Source organism: Ursus americanus, chromosome 22 (assembly GCF_024610735.1).
Source record: "Ursus americanus isolate L20-20 chromosome 22, mUrsAme1.1.p, whole genome shotgun sequence".
NCBI lineage: Eukaryota > Metazoa > Chordata > Mammalia > Carnivora > Ursidae > Ursus > Ursus americanus.
This window is the reverse complement of record NC_142148.1, coordinates 12,707,281-12,714,174: the sequence shown is the minus strand read 5'-3', so window position 1 is coordinate 12,714,174 and position 6,894 is coordinate 12,707,281. Positions and strand designations below refer to the sequence as shown.

The 6,894-nt window shown below is 53.6% G+C and overlaps 1 long non-coding RNA gene across 1 annotated transcript; it reads left to right on the top strand.

Moving 5' to 3' along the window:
* The first annotated feature begins 473 nt into the window (after nucleotides 1-473).
* On the top strand, nucleotides 474-6,185 carry LOC148108018 (uncharacterized). Its single transcript, XR_015720896.1, has 3 exons — nucleotides 474-1,057; nucleotides 1,190-3,013; nucleotides 3,466-6,185. It is a non-coding gene; the product is annotated as an uncharacterized LOC148108018 (long non-coding RNA).
* The last annotated feature ends 709 nt before the right edge of the window (nucleotides 6,186-6,894 follow it).

The following is a 6,894-nucleotide window of genomic DNA, read 5'->3' as shown; positions in this document are numbered from 1 at the left end:
GTCAGGGGGTCATTCATCTAATGACTCTCCCAGCCTCGTCTCCTCCTAGTCGTGTGTCTATGGGCAAGTCCTGTGGCCTCTTTGTGCCTTAGTTTCTCCATTGGTCAAATAGGGGTTGTTACTGAGTCACTGAGCAGGGCGTGGGTGAATTGGTTACACGTACAGGTGCTTAGAGCAGGGCTGGGCGCGTAGGAAATTCCCGACAGATGTTGGTTATTACTACTTTCCCAGCACATCAGCCACCACCTGAAGGTTTCCCAAGCCTCGTCCACACCTCTGTGTCCACTTTTCATGACACCTGTGTTTGTCTCTAGTTTTAACTAGTGATTTTCAAAAATGAGCACACATTCTACTTAAATATAGTTATTTATAGTAGAAATCACCTTGTGTATTCATATTTCAAAATTTACAACCAGTGCCATTGCCATAAATAGAAGACCACACTATGTAAGGCCCCATGTGGTGGCCTTCAGGGCTGTGAGTCTGAGACCCACGCTCCCCGGCAGAGGGACGGACCCGCAGGGGGCGGACCGGTGTTCTTGGCAGGCTCGCAATCAGGACACCAGAGAGATACCTGCACCCCCATGTTCGTGGCAGCGTCACTCACGATAGCCAAGAGGTGCAAACGGCACGTCTGTTGACAGATGAACGGACCATGCAAATGTGATGTACACGATGGAATATTATTCAGCCATCCAAAGGAGGAAATGCTGCCATTTGAGACAACACAGATGAATCTGAAAGACGTTGTGCGAAGTGAGATGAGCCAGAGACGGGCAAATATTTCATGCATGATCTCACATGTATGTGGAACCTAAAACAATAGCCAGACTCATAGAAACAGGGAGTAGAATAGTGGTTGCCAGGGCGGGGGATGGGCGGGGGGGGACGCATGTGGGTCGAAGGACACAAACTGTAACGTACAGGAGGAGTCGGTACTGGGACGCGATGTGTGGCACGGCGACTACAGTTAATTACACTGTATTGTGTGTTGCACACTTAAAATTTGCCAAGAACGTAGATCTGAAGCATTCTCATCACCCAAGGGGAGAAAAAGGTAAGTAACTACGGGTAGTGGTGTGTGTTCATTAAGTTGGTTTTGGTGATCAAGTCACAACGTCTACGTATCTCAAATCGTCCCATGCACTTTAAGTATGTACGGTTTTATCTGTCTGTCGTACCTCTGTAGAGCTGGGAGGAAGAAAAAGAAGTGTCTAGCAACGAGCGAGACCTTCCCCAGGAGGAAATGGACGGATCACAAGAGAATGGCACCCGTGGTTTGATGCTAGTGTGTGATCTATTTGTTTTCCACCCAGACATCGAGCATGTCTTGAAAGCCCCCGTCTTCCTGTGTGGCTTAGAAATCCTTGCTAAGCAAATGGCCTGGCACCGTGGTCAGAAGATGGGGTCTGGATCAGGCCAGCCCACCGGCTCCTGCCTGGCCCCAGACATCCGTTTCCTTACCTGTGAAATGGGAGGACGGATTAGAGAGCATTTCCCGAAAGTTCCTGCAGTCCTGACCTTCTGAGAATTCTCACTCGATAGTGCCTGTGCTTTTCCAGGAATGGTTAGAATGGCGGAAGACCACGCGTGAAGACACACTGGTCTGGTCTCCCAACCAGCCCTGGGTACATTTATCGAGTGCCACCTGGGCTCAGAGCAAGGCGGGACATAAAGGGATTAAGAGCAGGACTTTCTCACACCAACAGGGCATGCTCTCTGGGGTGTAGGGAAGGACTCCTGGCCGCGGGGATGCCCGCTTCTGCACCCCAATGCCCCCAGGACCCCAGTACTATTCAGTACTTTAACCGATGGCAGAGGCTGCAAACTGGTAGGTCGGCTGGTTGCCAGCCTCCAACACGGTTTATTTATGTCCATGTGGACATATAGGCTTCTTGCCCACCCATGGTTTAGGGAAGATTCAGGGGGCTCACCTTGCCCAAGAAAACTGCAAAAGGGCCCCTGAGGCAGGAAGGGCTGGGCTGCGTCTCTGGAACCAGGTCATATGGACATAATAATGACCTTTTAAAAACATAAATCAGAGAGTCATATCCAAACTCAACATTTTCTAATGATTTCCCATCATACTCCGTGTCAAAGTCAAAGTCCTACACTGGCCCCCTTGCTGTTTCTCCAACATCCATGCACACGCCTGCCTCAGGACCTTTGCACTCGCAGTTCCCTCTGCTTCTGAGGTTTTTCCTCCAGATGTCTCCAGAGCTTACTTCCTCACCTCCCTCAGGTCTTGGCCCCTCTCAGTCAGGTCAACCCTAAGGTGCCAGCTAGAAATTGCCAGTCATCCAAGTCCATCCAAGCGTCTCTTGGTCTCCCTCCCAGCCTTCAGGCTTCTCCCCAGTCCTTGTCATCACCTGGTATTCTCCGCAGATTTACATACCTGTTTTGCTTATTATCAGTCTCTCGGAGGGTAATTTAAATCCCCTGATGGCAGGGGTCATGCTCACAGCTATATCCCCAGAGCCTAGAACTGTGCCTGACACACAGCAGGTGGAGTTCTGGAGATGGGCAGAAAGGATGGCGCTTGGGGATTTCCACGAATGCCAGAGAAAGGGATCCAGGGTCCATGTGGGCCGGGGCCATGGGGGGACGACTCTGTCTGGGGTTAGTGAGAAGCTAGGATGAGAGCATGGACAAGTGTTGCTGCTGGCCAGTGCAGCAGCAAAGCATGACCTTGACAGAGGCCCTGGACAGCAGAAGGAAGAGCAGTTCTCCAAAATGGTGGAGAATCCATTTCCGGCCAGAGCAGGTGGGGCAGGGTCAGATGTTGACTTGATTTGTCTTGAACGAAGAATTGCCACATTGTGGGGCAACAAGTCCCGTTTGGGAGTTTCTTCCCCCCTCCTGACTGCAGGGTCGTTCCCCTGGGACAGACGTCATACCCTGTCCTACGCACGGCTGTGTCGGGAGCCCAGGCCACGCCCGGTGTATCAACAGCAGCAGATGGTGAGACGTAGCATGACTTTCCTGCCGTGAAGCACGAGTTCTGAGCATCCTGGTAGGCGGGCTCTTGGGGGGGCTGGTTCTCCGAAGGCATAGGTCTTGTGTGCACGTGATGGTCTCCAGAGCAGCAACGGACTCTGTAGGTGTAACCCCCGCAGCAACTCTCTCGTGGCTGGACCTCCTCCCCCAGCTCTCTTCGCCTCAACTCTGAGATGGGAAGACCCTCCCATCTGGGATGGGATCTCCCCAGAGGAGTGGAAGGGAGCTGTGGTTAGAGCAAAGCCCTAAAATCACACCATCGGGGTTCAAATCCCAGCTCTGCCAGGAAGTAGCTGTGTGACCCTGGGCAAGTTGCCTGGCCTCTCTGTGTGGCACCGTCCTCATCTATAAAGTGAACATGATAGTGATGATATCTCCCGTAGAGGGAAGCGTGGGGATTAGAGAGCGGTGCTCTGCACACGGGGGACCCCCTACAAGGTCAGCGATCGCTTCTTTTGTTTGCTTCAGGCTTCTGATCCTCTCCCAACAAGAGACCGCGGAGAAGCAGGTGAAAGCAACCAACAAGAAGGTGGCCACCAGCCAGAAATGGAGAAATGCTCGCCCCGAGGCAGCACCCGCCGCCCTGCAGTTGTCTTTGTAGGGCCGGGACGCCAAGCTCTCTCCCAACAGCACAGCCACCCGGACCTCACGCGAGCCATCGGAACCAGAACCTGGTTTCAACCTCAGACCCGAAAGAAGTGCAAATAACGGAGTAAACGAAATGAAACCCCAAAGTCCTGCAAGTCCAAACAGACAGCGCCTTCCTCTGGGGAGGGAGATCCTGGCCCATCACGGACGCTGAAAAGCAAGCAGTGCTGTTTTCCCCTTCTGGGGGTGGCGGAGATGGGCTGTGGCTCCAGGGGTGCGGCCGAGAGTAGGTTTAGCTGGGGAGCTGCAGGAACCCAGCATTCCCCAGGCTTCTGGGCAAGTTTCATCGCCTTGCGTTTTGTTTACAATACAGAAAACATCGTGTTCTAGCACTGAAGCTGGGGAGCCAGCTCCGGGGTGTGGGGATCCCTGGAAAAACCAGAAGACCGTGCTCCCTTTATCCCCCGCCCTCACTAGCCCTTCTGGAAGGGTTGCTGGGTGCAGACTGAACGTGCTTCTCTCTGCAAACCATATGGCTGGAGGATGCCATGGGGGGTGGGGACAGAGAGAAGCCCGCAGTGATGGACAAAGTGGCACAAAGCCACTTGACTGCGTATGAAGTTTGACCGTGGGGTGCTATGGCTAAGTAGTCGTGCGAAATTAGGAATCACAGTAGAAGGGGAGGGTCTAGAAGTGAGTTGGTGGAACCACCAGCGTTAACGTTTTTAAGGGTTGTGAAACACAACCCACATCCGAGTGCATAATACATATTGATTACTATTAACAGGTTATTATCAGGGGAACACTCAGGCGCCCCTCCCATCACCACATGAAGGCATAGATGTTTCCAGAAGCTTTCACGTGTCCTGGCCCAAATGTGGCCCCCTCAATTCTTCAAGGCCATCACTGCTGTGACTCGGAGTGCTGGCTTCCTGATCCTCCTCTTGCTTTTACGCGGAGGGCTGAGCTGCTTGCCCAACCATACACCACAGTTTAGTGTGGCCTGATTTGGGACGCGATGTATGCGGGATTATTTATCATAGATTCTTTGGTGCCTGGCTTCCTGTGCTCGGCGGAGGGGTGGATGTGGGTTCAAGCCCCCGCCCCCTTCACTCTCGCTGGCATGCTTTCCGGCGAGCACAACCCGTGGTGTCCCTCCCTTCCACTGTGGCTGGACGCCTGGGTCTTGCTACAACACGCGGGCTATTCCCAGTGCGGCTGCGGCCGATGGCCTTGGACGTGCCTCCTGCCACGCCCGTGCAATCCATTGTCGCGGGGGCCACACCCACGGTGCGACATGGCCATGAGGTCTGTGCATCTTCAGCTCTAGAGACAACGCCAAACAGCTCGCCCAAGGGCTCCTGCCAGCGGACGCGGTCCCCAGCCTCAGGCGCAGTTCTGGTCGCTCCACACTTGGCACATTCTCACTCAGGGTCATGCCCTTGGAGGAGGGCTAGCCCTTTGTGGGGGGAGGCCAGGACCCGAAACGAGCAGCCCGAGGCAGGAGCGGGGACCCTTCCCACCTGGCCGCGACTCCTTTCTACCCATGAGGCCGGCCGGCAAGTGCACGGCTCAGGGACCGTGACTTGGAATGTCTAAGAGAAGCCTCCCTGTGCCTCAGTTTCCTAGCCAGAAGTGGAGCCGTCGGGGTCCCACCCCTCCCTCCAGCCCTCCCAGGGCGTCGTCAGGATGCCAAGGATGGTGTACAAGATAGAGTTGCCCGTGGAGCTTGGTATTAACGAGACGCACTATTTCTCAGTGAGTCCAAAGTAGCCCTTGTCTCAGCACTGGGACGAGGCATCCCTGGTGTTAGCGGGGTCCCAGATGAAGGCACCCACTGCCTTTAGGGGCTGGTCACGTGGAGGAAGAATTCCGTTTCTCTCAAGGGCAGAACCGCATTCAGCTCAGTAAGACCCAGGGCAACGGAACAGACTGGGGAAACAGAGTCTGGGGCTCTGCTCCACGCTCGGTCCGGGCACAGTGAGCAGGGCTTGGGTGCACAGCACGGCCTGAGTCACTCGGCCCGTTCTGCTCCTGTGAGAGGGGCATGCGCAGATGGAAAGGCCCAGAATCGCCCAAGTTGAGAAAAATCCACTGTCCTCAAGACAGGTCTGAGAAACAGCATTGAGATCACATCGTGTCCCGGCCAGAATCGGTCTCTTTTCAATTCATTTAGCACCTTGTGATAGTATCAAGAAGAAAGTTCCAGGTTGGTCCTCGAGAGTCTTTTAACTATGAACAAGTGCTAATCTCTCTTTTGAAAAAAGAGCCAGCAAGCCTGGCTCAGAGTCTCCAGGGCCCAGAGTCTGCCCAGAATGGATTGACAGTGCTTACCTCTGTGTTTAGGATTTTCTGGCTACCTTCCGGCCAGCACTGGTGAGCCGAAGACAGGGCGCCATACCTGAAATGTCCTGGACTCAAAATGAGCCTTGAACACTGTCCACCGCCCAGGGAAGAGTGTTCCTGCTTGCGTGCCTTCCCCCGTGCTGTCACTTTGTGTGCACACTCAACGGAGGGTATGTGCAAAGTCGTGTGACAACATTTTAGAACTGCTTTCCTGAGCTATAATCCACGTGCCATAAAATTCTCCCTTTAAAAAGCAGTGCTGTCTCCTGCCTCTGCTTGCATACCCTGTGCGTGGCCTGAGCAGTTTAGTAGATTTGAAAATCCTCATTGCTATCTAATTCTAGCACATTTCCGTCATTCCCCGAGAAAGCCCCGTATCCATTAGCAGTCGCTTCCCATTCCTCCCTCCTCCCGGCCCCAGGAAACCACTGGTCTGCTTCTGGGTCTGTGGATGCTTCTCTTCTAGACATTTCACGTGAATGGAATCATGCACGACAGGGCCGGTTGTGACTATCGTGCTCTCGGCACGTGCTGGGCTGTGGGTCAGGACTCCTCCTTTCGTTAGGGCCTGATAATACACACTGTGTGGATACACCGCATTTTGCTTATCCACGCGTCATGTGATGGTATGTTTGAAGGAGACAGACAGACAGACGGAGAGAGGCAGAGATGGAGAGAGAAACACACAAAGAGAAAACCCCAGAGGGTCCTATTGGAATTGGGGGGAGGGGGCCAGGGAGTGTCTTAGGCAACTCTGTAGCCAAATGGGAACCTGAACCAGAGTACCAAGCCTGCTGTGTGACCCTGGGCAAGTCTCTTGCCCTCTCTGAGTACCAATTTACTGATACTAGAAAAAAAGAGGTGGATCCCCCAAAACATCTTTGATTGCTCTCTTTGACTTTCCACAGTCCCGGCCATGCTCTTGAGGGTCAACCTGAAAACTTATCAGTTATTGCCACCTGG